Source organism: Orcinus orca, chromosome 8 (assembly GCF_937001465.1).
Source record: "Orcinus orca chromosome 8, mOrcOrc1.1, whole genome shotgun sequence".
NCBI lineage: Eukaryota > Metazoa > Chordata > Mammalia > Artiodactyla > Delphinidae > Orcinus > Orcinus orca.
In genome coordinates this window covers 17612078-17630095 of record NC_064566.1, presented here as the reverse complement: position 1 = coordinate 17630095, position 18018 = coordinate 17612078, and the positions used below count along the sequence as shown (strand labels likewise).

Genomic DNA, 18018 nt, shown 5'->3' with positions numbered 1-18018 from the left:
CCACAGAGTAAGGAAGAGAAATCCTCATTCAGGGAGGAATATAAACATTTTTTTTTTACCAAAAATATAATTTATCCCCCCCTGGCCTCCCATTTGGTGAGAAAGCAGATACTATGTGTGGCAGTTTCAACAAGACTGCAGTCTGGGATAAATATTTGTCTTACTGATGATGTGAGTAAATAAATTCTACGGTAAATTGAGTTTGGAAACTGCTGACGACAGGATCTTTTTCTTGGTAATTTGCTATGTGCACTAACATACTAAATGATGTCAGTGGTACTGCGATAAAGATGCCTGTATAATCTAACTCCAAATTACCCAAATTACTGATTTTGAGGCCTCTTCTCATGCTGGATGATACCATTATGGAGATTTTAGTGCAACTCTGGAAATCTTTGTGGCACAGTGTAAGCACAGCATTCACCAGAAGTATCTCCTGAGAAATCTGCACATTTTTAAATTTGGTCATAAGACATTTCTCACCAAGCTTCCTCTTTTATCATACTACTGTGGATAGCCATGTTTTTCCTTTACCACAGTTCAACACTCCTTCAAGTTCATCCAGAGTTCCATTTTTCAAGAAATACCCTTTTCTTTTTTACCAAAAAACCCTTCTATTGCATTATGAGAGTTAATTACATTTGGCATGAGAAGACAATGAGAAGTCACACTACTATATACTTTTTAAAAATTGTAGTAATGGTATATATATATATATATATATATATATATATATATATACACACATATATATATAATTTGTCATTTCAACCATTTTTAAATGAAAAATTCAGTGACGTTAATCACATTCACAGTATTGTGCAACATCATCATTACTCGCAAAATTCTTTCATCACCCCAAACAGAAACTCAGTAACCATTAACCAATAACTCCCCACCCCTCTCTTCTCCCAGTCACTGGTAAACTCTGATCAACTTTGTCTCCCTGATTCTGCTAATTCTATATATTTCATATAAGTGGAATTATATAATATTTGTTCTTTTGTGCCTGGTTTATTTCATTTAGCATAATTTTTTAAGGTTCATCATTGTTGTAGCATGTGTCAGAACTTTATTCCTCTTTATGGATAAATAATATTCCATGGTATGTATATATTGTTTATCACTTCATCTGCTGATGAATATCTGGATTATTTCCAGCTTTTGGCTGCTATGAATAACTCTTCAGTGAACATTGGCATACAATTATCTGTTTGAGTCTCTGTTTTCAATTATTTTGGTTATATATCTAGGAGTGGAATTGTTGTGTCACATGGTAACTTTGTGTTTAGCTTTTTGAGGCAGTTTCCAAAGCAGCTTCCTTATTTTATAGTCCTACCAGCAAAGTACAAAAGTTCCAATTTTTCCATATCCTCAAGTTGCTCACTTTTTAATATCTATAAGTCTTACCATGAATACCAGTCTCCTGTCATGCAAGGTTCAAATTCACACTTTGGAAATATTACAAATTTTACCTTGTTACTCATTTGTGCATCTTTGAAGGTGCTAATGTTATTTTCTTAAATAATAATCGTAACAATAACAATTACTCTGATTATAACAATAGTGACTGTACATCAAAAGTCTACTCTAATCAGGAACATTGAAAAAGTAGCTTAGACTGTTGAAAAAGACTGAGTCTGATGAAGTACTTTCTTTATGGATTTTTCCTGGATCAGGTCCCATAAATGCATCAAGTAACTGATCTTAATTTGTTTTCTTTAAGTAGATTTCCTGCCAAGGAAAGAGATATTCATCCATTGTAAATCATTAAGTGAGCTCTCCAGTAGGAATGAGTCCCTTGAGAGTTGGGCAAGGCAATGTTTCTTTATTTTCTAGCATATGAATCCCCAGTAATCCAAGAGACACAGATCTGAGAGGAAGAAAGGGGAGTGAATACATATCCACTGAGCTCATATTTAGGAAGTTTCTCATTTAATTTTCACAGTGGCACCTCAAGCTAAGGAGACAATATAAAGGAGTAGTGAAGCACTGTGGGTTCAGGTTACTGGGCTTCAACTCCTAATTCAAATCCTGAATAGATGTATCACTTTTAGCAACTTCCTTTCTTTCTTCCTTCCTTTTTTTCCTTCTTTCTTCCTTTCTTTCACATGTATTTATTGAGCATCAATTTCTGTGTCTGCAGTGATCAAAAATGGCAAAATTTCTGTCCCTTGGAAAGTACACACTAGTTGGAAATATAAATATGTAAATGAGGGCTTCCCTGGTGGCGCAGTGGTTGAGAGTCCGCCTGCCGATGCAGGGCACGCGGGTTCGTGCCCCGGTCCGGGAGGATCCCGCGTGCCGCCGAGCGGCTGGGCCCGTGAGCCGTGGCCGCTCAGCTTGCGCGTCCGGAGCCTGTGCTCCGCAACGGGAGAGGCCACAGCAGTGAGAGGCCCGCGTACCGCAAAAAAAAAAAAAAAAACCCTACCTCAAAGTGTTGTTGTGGCAGTTAAAATGGGATGATTCATGTAAAGTGCTTTTCAGAATGCTTGATTCATAGGGAGTGTTATGAGGTAATGAAGAAACTAAGGTCCAGGTAGGTTAAGTATCTAACCCAGAATCACTCAGCTAGGAAGTGCAGAGCTAGCATTGAAATATCGTTTGCCTACCCACAAGGATCTGTCCCTTACTCTATGCTTCTTTCCTGAGACTCTAAGTGCTAAGAGAGATAGCAACACTGATGCACCTCCTGGAAAATATCCTTCCTCTACATTATTAAAGACATGTTTCTCATAAATCATGTAGCTACCATGAAAAGGGAGTTGAAATGAGTCAATTCTATATTTAGAGTCAAAATCAACATACTTCTTAAATGAAGTATTCAAGATAGGGAATTTATAAAATTCCTTTTGTATTCCTTAGAGTCTTTCATTATCTGGAACAATATCATATGATCCTTGAGTTTGAGTTCCAAGGAAAAGTTATCTATCCATGAAATCAAACATCTCCTTAGGCCAGTGTGAGTAATGGCCAGAATGAGAATTTGGGGAGCTCACAAACTCCCCTGCCATCAACAAGCCCTACGAAGCATCTTTTGTCAGAGTGTAGGAAATCAGTAGATGTTAGAAGCAGCACCCACTGCTAAAGTTGACAATGGATCAGGAATATGCTCTAGATCTCCTAGCTTCTTTGAAATTCCAATAAATCAGGTGACAGTGTATCTCAGTTAGCCTGGGACAGTTCACATAGATGCTGCTATAATTGTTAATATCTCCTTCTTTTCCTGTCAAAACCATTCCTCTTTGGATAATAAGTTGCATGTTCCTCCTGCATATAAGCGCTCAGGCACAGAGTGGGGAACAGTCTGTGGTGTAAGAACTTCTCAATAAAGGAAATTTACTTATTTATTTAACTGAAGTCCTGGAAGGCAGTCAAAAATCCATCTAGTTTGATCTGATGAGATGCAGTTTGAGATTTTACATTTACTGGCTTATAATGAAATTGTTAATAAGTACTTGTCCATTATTTTCTGTGCTCAATTCCACAAACCTACATTGTAAGTGAACAACTGTCTAAATAAACACAGGAAAAAACCCATCGTCTTTGTGGTGGTATTTCAGGTCACTAATGAAAGCTTCATAAATAAGGTTTTTATCCCTCTTCTTGAATAGAGACAAAAACAAATAAGCAGGCTCAATAGAAGCAATGCTGATCTGAGAGGGAGGTGAGGATTACTGTGCTTCCAGACTTACTGCGGCTTTAGCTACTTTGTTTTCTAACTGCAAATTGGTAAGCTGATTAAAAAGACATCAAAAAGAAACACAATCTCATGGCAGGTGTTCATCGGTCATAAGAAAATATCTTAGAGGAACTTCAACTAATATTCTCTTCTCCAGTGTCTACTGAAACAGCAAAATAAACAAACTCTTAAAATATCCCTTTGGTTTCGCATCAAGAGATAGACAATTACCCTGAGTAAAAATACACGTTTAAGCGTTGTCCAAAATCTGATAGTTTTCTCATCCAACTGGGACTTAGAAATTAGAACTTTGAGTGAAAATTAAAGCCTAAACTTCAGAAATTAGAACTGTGAACTTTGAGTGAAAATTAAAGCCTAAACTTCTTAACTTGGCATTTAGAGTAGACAATCTGGCACCAACCTACATACCACTCCCCTAATCTTTTCTTTGCCACAGCCAAATTGAAGTACTTACCTGGATACCAGAAAAGCTGCTCCTTCCTAACTTATGAAGGTGTTCCTACTGTTCCTTCCACCGATGATGGTTTATCCCTGCATCACAATAAATATGAATCCAATTATCCTTCAAAGTCTATTTTAACTGTCAATATTTTCAAATACAGTTGACCCTTGAACAATGCTTGGGGATTGGCTCCAGGACCTGCCCCATCTACTCAAATCCTCAGATGCTCAAGTCCCATAGTTGTCCCTCCGAATCCACAGTTCTGTGTTGGTGGATTCAACCAACTGTGGATCAGGTAGTACTATAGTGTTTACCAGGAAAAAATCCACTCATAAGCAGACCTGTGCAGTTCAAACCCATGTTGTTCAATGGTCAACTGTAAATTCAATTTCTTCCTTCTTTGAGTATCTATGAAGTAGTCTCTCTGAGCCCCCCTCTTCAGTTTATGCTGTAAACATTTATGCATTCATCTAAGTTTTTGTAAGGTCCTGAGAGCAGGCTTCATATTTAATTGCTCTTTTGTAACTCATTAATATCATCATGATTTTTGCTGAAACGTGGTGTCCAATGCAAGTTAGTTAAAGATTAAATCAAGATACAAAGGAAAAAAAGGGAAAGGAAGGAAAGGAGAATGGGAGGGAGATAAAGAAATTATGAGCACAATGTTTCCAGGATATTAAACATCTCTCATTGTTATGCATTGGCTGACCATAGTAAATAACACACCTCACTCAAAAAAATGATAAAGACGTGTACTTTTTTGAAGTGTTAAGACAGTTAATCTATATAAAGTGCTTAGAAGACCCTGGTAAACACTTTTTATGGTTATTATCTGAGATAATTTGCCAACATCATCCCTTAAACCTACTGAAAATGATAGTGGCTTAATGTAGTGCATAGACACATGATTTGACTCAGATAATTCAAATCTCAGCTCACCCACTTAGAGGGTACATTCACTTGGCCAAGTTATTTTATCTCTTGTAACCAAAATTTCCTGATGTGTAAAATGAGGATTGTAGTAGAACTAATGTCATAAGGTTGTGCTACTTATTAAATGAAATGGTGTCTGGGACATAACAGTCATTTAATGAATGGCAGTTATAGTAGTATTAAAAGGCACATTTTCTTAGTCAATTTACTGTTTTTTAATTTTTAGAAGCAGGACTCCAGAGTTATTAAGCTGTTAATTGTAATCTTTTCAATGGTACATAATTGTAATAGATATTACTGATACATCACCCAGATTCACTTGAATCCTTTTACAAATTTCTGGTATATTATCATATTCCCCTTGTATTTTTCTTTTCTTTAATAGACTTTATTTTAATAGCAGTTTTAGGCTCATAAAAAATGAAGAGGAAGGTACAGAGATTTCCCATATATACCTGCCCCCACACATTCTATAGATCTGGATAAATGTATGACATATATCTACCCTCATGGTATCAGACAGTATTTTCATTGCACTAAAAATCCTCTGTGCTCAGCCTATTCAGCCCTCCCTCCTCCCTAACTCCTGATAAGCACTGAATTTTTTAGTGTCTCCATAGTTGTGCCGTTTCCAGAATGTTATGTAATTGGAGTCATATAGTATGCACCTTTTTTTAGATTGGCTTATTTCACTTAGTTATATGCATTTGAGCTTTCTCCATGTCTTTTCATGATTTGATAGCCCATTTCTTTTTAGTGCTGAATAATATTCCATTGTCTAGATATGCCAAAATTTCCTTATCCATTCACCAACTGAAGGATATCTTGGTTACTTCCAAGTTTTGGTGATTATGAATAAAGCTGCTATAAACATTCATGTGCAGGTTTTTGTGTGGACATAAGTGTTCAGCACTTTTGGGTAACTAATTCTCTTCCAAATTGGCTGTACCATTTTGCATTTCCACCAGCAATGAATGAGAGTTTCTGTTGCTTCACAACCTCACCAGCCTTTGGTATTATTAGTGTCCTGGATTTTGGCCATTCTAATAAGGTGTGTAGTTAGGAAGTCATTTAATTTGCCTTTCTCTAATGACATATGATGTGGAACATCTTTTTCTATGCTTATTTTCCATCTGCATATCTTCTTTGTTGAGGTATCTTTAAGGTCTTTGGCATATTTTTTAATTTGCTTGTTTTTTTATTGTTGAGCTTTAAGCATTCTTTGTCTATTTGGATAACAGTCTTTTATCCAATATTCTTTTTGCAAAATTTTCTCCCAGTTTGTGGCTTATCTTTTCATTCTCTTGACATTGTCTATTCAGATTGTCTACTTCTCCCTATGTGAGTTTTGCCATACTGCCTTTCAAGGTGTAGTTTGTTGGTGTGTATCTTACAGGATATTCTCTAAGCTTCCTGGATCTGTGGTTTTGTGTTTGACATTAATTTGGAGAAAGTCCCATTCATTATGTTTTTAAATATATCTTCTGTTCCTTTGCTCTTTCTTATCCATCTGTTATTTCCATCACAAATATGTTATGCCTTTTATTGTTGTCCCAGAGATATTCTGTTATTTGTTTTCAGTTTGCAGGTATCTCTTGAGATATCCTCAAGCTCAGAGATTTTTTCCTCAGTCATGCCCAGTCTACTAAGGAGCCCAGTAAAAGCATTCTTCACTTCTGCTACAGTGCTTTGATCGCTAGCATTTCTTTTTGGTTCCTACTTAGAATTTTTTCTCTGCTTACATGGCTCATTTGTTCTTGCATGCTGTCTAGTTTATCCATTAGATTCTTTAGTATATTAATCATAGTAGTTTTAAATTCCTGCCCTGTTGATTCCAACATCATTGTCATATCTGAGTCTGATTGCTGATGCCTTCTCTGTGTCTTCCAACTGTGTTTTTTGCCTTTTCATATGTATTGTAAGTTCTTCTGGAAAGTTATACATGATGTGCTAGGTGAATGGAACTGCCATAAACAGGCCTTTAGTAATGTGATAGTAAGGTTTGGGGGAAGAGGAAGCATTCTGTAGTTCTTTGATTAGGTTTCAGACTTTTAGTGAGCTTGTGCCTCTAGACTGTGAACTTCATACATGCCTCTCAGCTCTCCCCTGCATTTAAGTGGGACAGTATGGTAGAGTGGCCTGGAGTTAGAAATTTTTCTTCCTCTTCCCCCAGGTCAGCTGGGTTCTGATAAAACCCCAATAGTTTAGGCTGTGGTAAAACAGATTCTTCTGAGGGTAGACCTTGTAGAATGTTCTGGCATATTTCAAAATGGTCCCTTTTCTCCTTCCCCTGGCAGAAGTATGAGGGAATTTTTTTCAGCATTCACTATGATAACCTGATTAAAGCTCTGGAAGGTAAAACTCACAAAAGGGTGGGGCTTCCCAATGACTGAGTCCCTCTGTAGTTTTTAACTCTCAGACTTGTACACAATGAGTCTCTAGAAATCCATCAATTATAGTTCAGGGTTTCTTATCCTATATTAATTCCTCAGAGGTTTCTGCTCTAATATGTTGTTATTCTTTGTATTGACCTGCCATTCTCTCCAATTTAGGGGGCATTGGCTTTTCCTGTGACCTCACTTCTCGTATGGATCTAAGAAGAGTTGTTGATTTTTTAGTTTGCTCAGATTTTCACTTCTTGTTAGAACAGAATGGTAATTTCCAAGCTTCTTTCATACTGGACTGGAAACCAGAAGTCCACCTCCTTCTGTTTTTCTTTTAACTGTCTTCTCCTGTGTCTCCCCCTTCCAAGACCTGCCCCTGAATTACTGGAGCTGCTTTTGATTTTGCTTATATTTGTAGTGAGATGGCAATGCCAGCACCAGGATGTTATTCGCCAGTGACTGACTGCTGCCAAATATGAAACCCCAAACTTCTGGTCCCAAGTAAGGATAAATGTTAGTGTACAATAATACTTTAGATTGCCAATGTGAGATTCAGCTACAGCTGGGGTTTTGCCTGAAATTGTCTCTTTGCTTGGCTTCTTCCCTTTCTCTGCTCAGCTCTCCCTGGGAATATTTTCATTAAGAATCTTGTGCATGTGAATCCTTGTCTTAGGGTCTGCTTCTGGGGAAACCACCCTAAGAAAATGACATATTAAAAAGGAGAGTAGAATGGAAAAGTTTGGTATAGAGCATCTATCCCCAGTGAGTTGAAGATTCTTCTTCTGCAGCAATATTAACATCCCTCCCAACAAATTGATTTATTTCTACTTTATTGAGCTCATAGTACCTACCATCCATCACTCATTTGACAGTTAACTCAATGTACTGAATATTAGTTTTCTATTACTGAGTAACAAGTTATCTCAAACTTAGCAGCTTAAAAGGATGTCCATGGGAATGGCTTAACTGGGTCTTCTGCTCAGGGTCTCCTCAGGCTGAAATCAGGGTGTCAGCCAGGGCTGTGATCTCACCTAAGGCTCAAGGTCCTCTTCCAAGGTGAGTGGCTGTTGGCAGAATTGAGTTCCTTGCAGTTATTGGAATAAAGTCCTCATTTGCTTGTTGGCTATTGGCCAGGGAATGCCCTCAGCCCCTAGAGGCTGACCTGGTATACTTGCCACATGGCTCTATGTTCAGTTCACAACATGGTTGTTTTCTCCTTTAATGCAAGCAGGAGTAAACTCTCTCACTTTGAATCTATCTGAAGTCTTTTAAGGACTCATCTGATTAGATCAGGTCCACACAGGATAACCTCCTTTTTTAGTAACTCAATGTCAATTGACTGAAGACTTTAGTTACATCTGAAATATCCTTTCTGTTGTATAATGTAACATAATCGCAGGTGTGATGACTCATTATATTCACAAGTCCCACTTACATTCAAGGGGAGGGGTTTATAAAGGGAATATATAATGGGGAAGGGGCAGGAATCTTGGACATCAATGAAATTTGCCTGCCACACTTATTTTGCCCTCTGTGCTTATTCACTGCATATAGAACTTTTCCCTTGAGAGTGATGCACTGTGATCCACAGATTATCGTGGATTTTAGGTGGTGGTTGTGATGGTGGACGTGCTCATGGCTACTACTGTTGTTTTAAAAAAGGGGGTAATGTGTTGTATGAAAGGAGAGAAGGTTACCACTCCCCTTGACAAGGATGGAAGAGAACTTCGGGTCTAACAACACGCATACGGTTAAAGCATTGCCACTTACTTCGTGGCATCTAACCACTGTTGTTGTTTTTTTTTTTTTTAAAAGGGGGGGGTAATATGTCTTCATTATATGATTCCCACAATCCAAATATCAAATCAGAAAACACTGCCCCCAACACTTGATAGTAATACAAATACTTGGATTCAAATTTTATTTATATAGCCAATGATTTGATTTCCACAATTCTTCCTTTTCCTGATGTGTAAAATGTAATATTACCTATTTCACAGGGTTACTAAAAGGATTGGAGGAAATTATTAGAGGGGTGCCTGATAGATAGCAGGTGCCTAACACATGGGAGGGACTTCATTTTCTTATTCCCTGTATTACAGAATGTCTTCAGTGAATTTTCTGGAAAGAAAAGCCATTTTCACAAACACATGGAACATGTTTGCCTGACAAGCAACAGATGCTTTGGAAAGTAATTAACCAGTGCATATAACCAAAGAGATTTAGCAGTCACAGGAAATGTTTTACACTAAAAGGTAGTCTGAAAGAGGTGAGGAGAATTAGAAAAAGGCTATTGCCACGTGACTTTTTCCTCCAGAGTAGAACAGAGGGGGAGAGGGGTTTGTGCCATGGAAAGGTGTCCGAAAAGCCCCACATTTTGCAAGTGGTAAAATATAAAAGCCTCAAGGTGTGAAAACTTGATGGATTTTATGGAATGGGGAAAATAAGATGTTTTCTAGTAAAGGATGTCTATCTTCAGTGTCTGGGGATTCCAGGGCTTGTTATAGAAGGACAGAACTAGATGCAGAGTAAGAATTTAACAATATTGGTTAATGAACTATTTAGCTATTTAGAATGTTGGTAAACATACTTCTGTATTCAAACAAAAAGTATTTAAGTTTGATAGATTTCCTTTTGGTTTTGAATTTCAGATAACATTTATTGAGTGCCAGGCAGCTGCATGCTGTGCATTTGCATATATGGCCTAATTCAATCCATGATGAGATGAACACTACCGTTATTATCACTCATTTACAAATGAGGAAACTGAGACTCAAAGAAATTATGTAACTTGCCCAATCAGGCTAACACAAAGGACAGAAAGGGACAGAAGCAGGGTCGGAATCCAGCTCTGTAAAAGGCCCAAGCTGTGCTCTGAACCTCTCAGCCACACATATTTAAAGTCACCTGCCCTTAGCATTCTCTCGCATGAATTCTTGGTTGTCAGTTAGGAACCACCCTGCCAAGATCTCTTCAGGGGACCTTTTCCACAGGGTTTTCTGATTTGCATTCATTGATGTATTTCTATTCTTTCTATTCCATGGGCCTTGTGGGTTGGTTGGGGAATGGAAGTCAGGTCCGGTATGAGAAATTCTAGCAGGAAGAAACCTCTGGTGAATGCTTGATTTATAGAGATAAAGGCATGCTCATGGGTCTCACCCATGCTCTCTACTGCCTTCACACATGCTAGTGTGTTAACAGCGAGACCCATCACAAATGACTATTTCTACTTTCAAATCATCTCTTATCATCTCTGCTCAGTGACTGTAAACAGGTTTAATCTATTCCTTGCCATTCAAACCGTTTTATTCTAACTACCGAATAACATTTCCCATTTCCCATATTCAGGGAGAGGCTGAATCATTTAAATAGAGTTTTGCATGACTTACTTAAAGCTGACAGTTTGCACGTGTGGAATTCAAACTCTCTAGAAACCCAATGAATTCCTCTAGATTTTATTAGTTTGCAATTTCTTGAAAGACGCAATAACACCCTAGCTTGAAGGGATGATGGTGGTATAAAAAAGCTTTCTTAATATCAAGACAAATCTCTCAGTCAGGGTCAGCACTGAATCTAAATGGTAACTCTCCCAAATCCAGATGTAGAATTATGAATTCTATCCTCCTTTCTTATTCTAAATCACTTTGCCATGAATTTGAATAGATTTCCCCTCGGGAATTTAGGCATCTTTGTATGGGCCATATTTGTATGACAGTAAACAGATGTGATTGGAAAGAGTTTACCAGAATGTACAGATGTGAGCATTGTCACAGAAAACAGTTCAATGTGCTAATAAAATTGTAAACTAAACTATATACTTTTAAGAAGGTCGTTGACAAAGCCTTTGCTCTGTCTTATTTAGGTAGATGAAAACATGTCATAAGGTTTTGCACAGAGAATAGTCTCATTAAGTGAAAACAAGGAGAAAGTTAATTAGCAATAGTTGCCCATATAGAAAAGCCAAACTATCTTACACATAGAAGGCACATACTGCTCCAGAAGGTCAGATGAGCTTGAAAGTCAAAAAACCTACGAACAAATTAGAGCAATTCTAATTTTTGCACTTTCCAATTGGCTAACTAAGGGAAAGATACTTAACCAACATAGTGTTTTAAGTTTCCTTATCTATACAATGGGGATAATGGCAGGTATTTCACAGAGTTAGTAAAGATGAAGTGATGGAGAGGTAGGCACATAACCTTGCAGAAAATAACTATTTCCTTCTGATTCCTTCCTAAATGTGCTCCAATTTAATTAGCTACTTGCTCACAACAAAATCATGCATCTAAAACTGGAAAACAGATCATGAATATACTTAATTGTCTCAAAATATTATCTATTAATTGAACCATGAACAAAACCAGTTTGAATTATAACTTCTCTTTCTGTTTGTATTTAATTGAACTAGGTCAGAGCTAGAGTATCAAAATATTATCCTATTGAGACCTTAATAAAATCACATTTGATTCAGTTTAGTTCCATCATTGACTCACTGCTTCACCTTGTGGAGAGTGCACATTCTTTGACATCTAAGAAATATCTTAAGGAGCATCAAAATGGCGGAAGAGTAAGACGTGGAATGACCTTCCTCCCCACAAATACATCAGAAATACATCTACATGTGGAACAGCTCCTATAGAACACCTACTGAATGCTGGCAGAAGACCTCAGACTTCCCAAAAGGCAAGAAACTCCCCACGTACCTGGGTAGGGCAAAAGAAAACAGAATAAACAGAGACAAAAGAATAGGGACGGGACCTGCACCTCTGGGAGGGAGCTGTGAAGGAGGAAAGGTTTCCACACACTAGGAAGCCCCCTCGCGGGCGGAGACTGCGGGTGGCGGAGGGGGAGCTTCGGTGCCACGGAGGAGAGCACAGCAACAGGGGTGCGGAGGGCAAAGCAGAGAGATTTCCGCACAGAGGATCGGTGCCGACCGGCACTCACCAGCCCGAGAGGCTTGTCTGCTCACCCGCCGGGGAGGGCGGCGCTGGGAGCTGAGGCTCAGGCTTCGGTCGGAGCGCAGGGAGAGGACTGGGGTTGCCGGCGTGAACACAGCCTGAAGGGGGTGAGTGCGCCATGGCTGGCTGGGAGGGAGTCTGGGGAAAAGTCTGGACCTGCCGAAGAGGCAAGAGACCATTTTTTCAGGGTGTGCAAGGAGAGGGGATTCAGGGCACCACCTAAACGAGCTCCAGAGACAGGCACGAGCCGTGGCTAACAGCGCGGACCCCAGAGACGGGCATGAGACGCTAAGGCTGCTGCTGCCGCCACCAAGAAGCCTGTGTGCAAGCACAGGTCACTATTCACACCCCCCTTCCGGGGAGCCTGTGCAGCTCGCCACTGCCAGGGTCCCGTGATCCAGGGACAACTTCCCCGGGAGAACGAACGGCGCGCCTCAGGCTGGTGCAATGTCATGCCAGCCTCTGCCGACGCAGGCTCGCCTCGCATCCGTACCCCTCCCTCCCCCGGGCCTGAGTGAGCCAGAGTCCCCGAATCAGCTGCTCCTTTAACCCCGTCCTGTCTGAGCGAAGAAAAGACGCCCTCAGGCGACCTACACGCAGAGGCGGGGCCAAATCCAAAGCTGAGCCCCTGGGAGCTGTGAGAACAAAGAAGAGAAAGGGAAATCTCTCCCAGCAGCCTCAGGAGCAGAGGATTAAATCTCCACAATCAACTGGGTGTACCCTGCATCTGTGGAAGCAACGATATATATATTTTTTCTCTTTTTCTCTTTTTGTGAGTGTGTATGCGTATGCTTCTGTGTGATTTTGTCTCTATAGCTTTGCTTTTACCATTTGTCCTAGGATTCTGTCTGTCTGCTTCTTTTTTTAGTATAGTTTTCAGTGCTTGTTATCATTGGTGGATATGTTTTTTACTTTAGTTGTTCTCTTCTTTCTTTCTTTTTTTAAATTACTTAAAATAATTTTTTTAATAATTATTTTTTATTTTAATAACGTTTATATTTTATTTCATTTTCTTTCCTTCTTCCTTCCTTGCTTCTTTCCTTTCTTTCTTTCTTTCTTTCTTCTTCCCTTCCTCCCTCCCTCCTTCCCTCCCTCCCTCCCTCCCTCTCTCTCCCTCTCTCTCTCTCTCTCTCTCTTTCTTTCTTTCTTTCTCCCTTTTATTCTGAGCCCTGTGGATGACAGGCTCTTGGTGCTGCAGCCAGGCATCAAGACTGCCACTGAGGTGGGAGAGCCAAGTTCAGGACACTGGTCCACAAGAGACCTCCCAGCTCCATGTAATATCAAACAGCGAATTTCTCCCACAGATCTCCATCTCAACCCCAAGACCTAGCTCCACTCAATGACCAGCAAGCTACAGTGCTGGACACCCTATGCCAAACAACTAGCAAGACAGGAACAAAACCCCACCCATTAGCAGAGAGCCTGCCTAAAATCATAATAAGATCACAGACACCGCAAAACACACCACCAGACGTGGACCGGCCCACCAGAAAGACAAGATTCAGCCGCATCCACCAGAACACAGGCACTAGTTCCCTCCATCAGGAAGCCTACACAACCCAATGAACCAACCTTAGCCACTGGGGACAGACACCAATAACAATGGGAACTACGAACCTGCAGCCTGGGAAAAGGAGACCCAAACACAGTAAGTTAAGCAAAATGAGAAGACAGAGAAACACACAGCAGTTGAAGGAGCAAGGCAGAAACACACCAGACCTAACAAATGAAGAGGAAATAGGCAGTCTACCTGAAAAAGAATTCGGAATAATGATAGTAAAGATGATCCAAAATCTTGGAAATAGAATGGAGAAAATACAAGAAACATTAAACAAGGACCTAGAAGAACTAAAGAGCAAGCAGTGATGAACAACACAATAAATGAAATTAAAAATTCTCTAGAAGGGATCAATAGCAGAGTAACTGAGGTAGAAGAACAGATAAGTGACCTGGGTGATAAAATAGTGGAAATAACTACTGCAGAGCAGAAGAAAGAAAACGGAATGAAAAGAATTGAGGACAGTCTCAGAGACCACTGGGACAACATTAGACACATGAACATTTGAATTACAGGGGTCCCAGAAAAAGAAGAGAAAAAGAAAGAGACTGAGAAAATATTTGAAGAGATTATAGTTAAAAATTTCCCTAATATGGGAAAGGAAATAGTTAATCAAGTCCAGGAAGCACAGAGAGTCCCATACAGGATAAATCCAAGGAGAAACAAGACACATATTAATCAAACTATCAAAAATTAAATACAAAGAACAAATATTAAAAGCAGTAAGGGAAAAAAAACCAAATAACACATAAGGGAATCCCCATAAGGTTAACAGCTGATCTTTCAGCAGAAACTCTGCAAGCCAGAAAGGAGTGGCAGGACATATTTAAAGTGATGAAGGAGAACAACCTACAACCAAGATTACTCTACCCAGCAAGGATCTCATTCAGATTTGACAGAGAAATTAAAACCTTTACAGACACGCAAAAGCTAAGAGAATTCAGCACCACCAAACCAGCTTTAAAACAAACGCTAAAGGAACTTCTCTAGGCAGGAAACACAAGACAAGGAAAAGACCTACAATAACAAACCCAAAACAATTAAGAAAATGGTAATAGGAACAAATATATCAAGAACTACCTTAAATGTAAATGGATTAAATGCTCCAACCAAAAGACATAGACTGACTGAATGGATACAAAAACAAGACCCATACGTATGCTGTTTACAAGAGACCCACTTCAGACCTAGGGACACATACAGACTGAAAGTGAGGGGATGGAAAAAGATATTCCATGCAAATGTAAATCAAAAGAAAGCTGGAGCAGCAATTCTCATATCAGACAAAATAGACTTTAAAACAAAGACTATTACAAGAGATAAAGAAGGACACTACATAATGATCAAGGGATCAATCCAAGAAGAAGATATAACAATTGTATATATTTATGCACTCAACATAGGAGAACCTCAATACATAAGGCAAATACTAATAGCCATAAAAGGGAAACTCGACAGTAACACAATCATACTAGGGGACATTAACACCGCATTTTCACCAATGGAGAGATCATCCAAAATGAAACTAAATAAAGAAACACAAGCTTTAAATGATACATTAAATAAGATGGACTTAATTGATATTTATAGGACATTCCATCCAAAAACAACAGAATACCCATTCTTCTCAAGTGCTCATGGAATATTCTCCAGGATAGATGATATCTTGGGTCACAAATAAAGCCTTGGTAAATTTAAGAAAATTGAAATCATATCAAGTATCTTTGCCAACCACAACGCTATGAGACTAGATATCAATTACAGGAAAAAATCTCTAAGAAATACAAACACATGGAGGCTAAACAACACACTACTTAATAACCAAGAGATCACTGAAGAAATCAAAGAGGAAATCAAAAAATACCTAGAAACAAATGACAATGAAAACACAACAACCCAAAACCTATGGGATGCAGCAGAAGCACTTCTAAGAGGGAAGATTATAGCAATAAAATCCTACCTTAAGAAACAAGAAACATCTCAAGTAAACAACATAACCTTACATCTAAAGCAATTAGTTAAAGAAGAACAACAACAAAAAAAAACCCCCAAAGTTAGCAGAAGGAAAGAAATCATAAAGATCAGATCAGAAATAAATGAAAAAGAAATGAAGGAAACAATAGCAAAGATCTATAAAACTGAAAGCTGGTTCTCTGAGAAGATAAACAAAATTGATAAGCCATTAGCCAGACTCATCAAGAAAAAAAGGGAGAATACTCAAATCGATATAATTACGAAGAAAAAGCAGAAATAACGACTGACACTACAGAAATACAAAGGATCATGGGAGATTACTACAAGCAACTATATGGCAATAAAATGGACAACCTGGAAGAAATGGACAAATTCTTAGAAATGCACAACTTTCCGAGCTGAACCAGGAAGAAATAGAAAATATGAACAGACCAATCACAAGCACTGAAATTGAAACTGTGATTAAAAATCTTCCAACAAACAAAAGCCCAGGACGAGATGGCTTCACACGTGAATTCTATCAAACATTTAGAGAACAGCTAACACCTATCCTTCTAAAACTCTTCCAAAATATAGCAGAGGAAGGAACACTCCCAAACTCATTCTATGAGGCCACCATCACTCTGAAACCAAAACCAGGCAAAGACGTCACAAAGAAAGAAAACTACAGGCCAAAAATCACTGATGAACATAGATGCAAATTTCCTCAACAAAATACTAGCAAACAGAATCCACAATACATTAAAAGGATCATACACCATGATCAAGTGGGGTTTATCCCAGGAATGCAAGGATTCTTCCATATACACAAATCAATCAACGTGATACACCATATTAACAAACTGAAGCAGAAAAATCATATGATCATCTCAATAGATGCAGAGAAAACTTTTGACAAAATTCAACACCCATTTATAATAAAAACCCTCCAGAAAGTAGGCATAGAGGGAACTTTCCTCAACATAATAAAGGCCATATATGACAAACCCACAGCCAACATCTACCTCAATGGTGAAAAACTGAAAGCATTTCCACTAAGATGAGGAACAAGACAAGGTTGCCCACTCTCACAACTATTATTCAACATAGTTTTGGAAGTTTTAGCCACAGCAATCAGAGAAGAAAAGGAAATAAAAGGAATCCAAATCAGAAAAGAAGAAGTAAAGCTGTCACTCTTTGCAGATGACATGATACTACACATAGAGAATCCTAAAGATGCTACCAGAGAACTACTAGAGCTAATCAATGAATTTGGTAAAGTAGCAGATACAAAATTAATGCACAGAAATGTCTGGCATTCCTATACACTAATGATGAAAAATCTGAAAGAGCAATTAGGAAAACACTCCCATTTACCACTGCAACAAAAAGAATAAAATATCTAGGAATAAACCTACCTAAGGAGGCAGAAGACTTGTATGCAGAAAATTATAAGACACTGATGAAAGAAATTAAAGATGATACAAATAGATGGAGAGATATACCATGTACTTGGATTGGAAGAATCAACACTGTGAAAATAACTATAATACCCAAAGCAATCTACAAATTCAATGCAATCCCTATCAAACTACCACTGGAATTTTTCACAGAACTAGAACAAAAACTTTCACAATTTGTATGGAAACACAAAAGAACCCGAATAACCAAAGCAATCTTGAGAAAGAAAAACGGAGCTGGAGGAATCAGTCTTCCTGTCATCAGACTATATTACAAAGCTACAATAATCAAGACAGTATGGTACTGGCCCAGAAACAGAAATATAGATCAATGGAACAGGATAGAAAGCCCAGAAATAAACGCACGCACATATGGTCACCTTATCTTTGATAAAGGAGGCAAGAATATACAATGGAAAAAAGACAGCCTCTTCAATAAGTGGTGCTGGGGAAACTGGACAGCTACATATAAAAGAATGAAATGAGAACACTCCCTAACACCATACACAAAAATAAACTCAAAATGGATTAAAGACCTAAATGTAAGGCCAGACACCATCAAACTCTTTGAGGAAAACATAGGCAGAACACTGTATGACATAAATCACAGCAAGATCCTTTTTGACC

General features: G+C 38.6%; 1 long non-coding RNA gene and 1 other non-coding gene across 2 annotated transcripts in view; one reads left to right on the top strand and one right to left on the bottom strand.

Moving 5' to 3' along the window:
• Positions 1–4156: 4156 nt before the first annotated feature.
• Positions 4157–18018, bottom strand: part of LOC117197752 (uncharacterized) — a 221988-nt gene continuing 208126 nt past the window's right edge. The window contains exon 5 of the long non-coding RNA XR_004478602.2: positions 4157–4234. This is a non-coding gene — a long non-coding RNA (uncharacterized LOC117197752). The remainder of the gene's footprint in view (positions 4235–18018) is intronic.
• Positions 9133–9258, top strand: LOC117199082 (U6atac minor spliceosomal RNA). The gene has a single exon (XR_004480276.1). It is a non-coding gene; the product is annotated as a U6atac minor spliceosomal RNA (small nuclear RNA).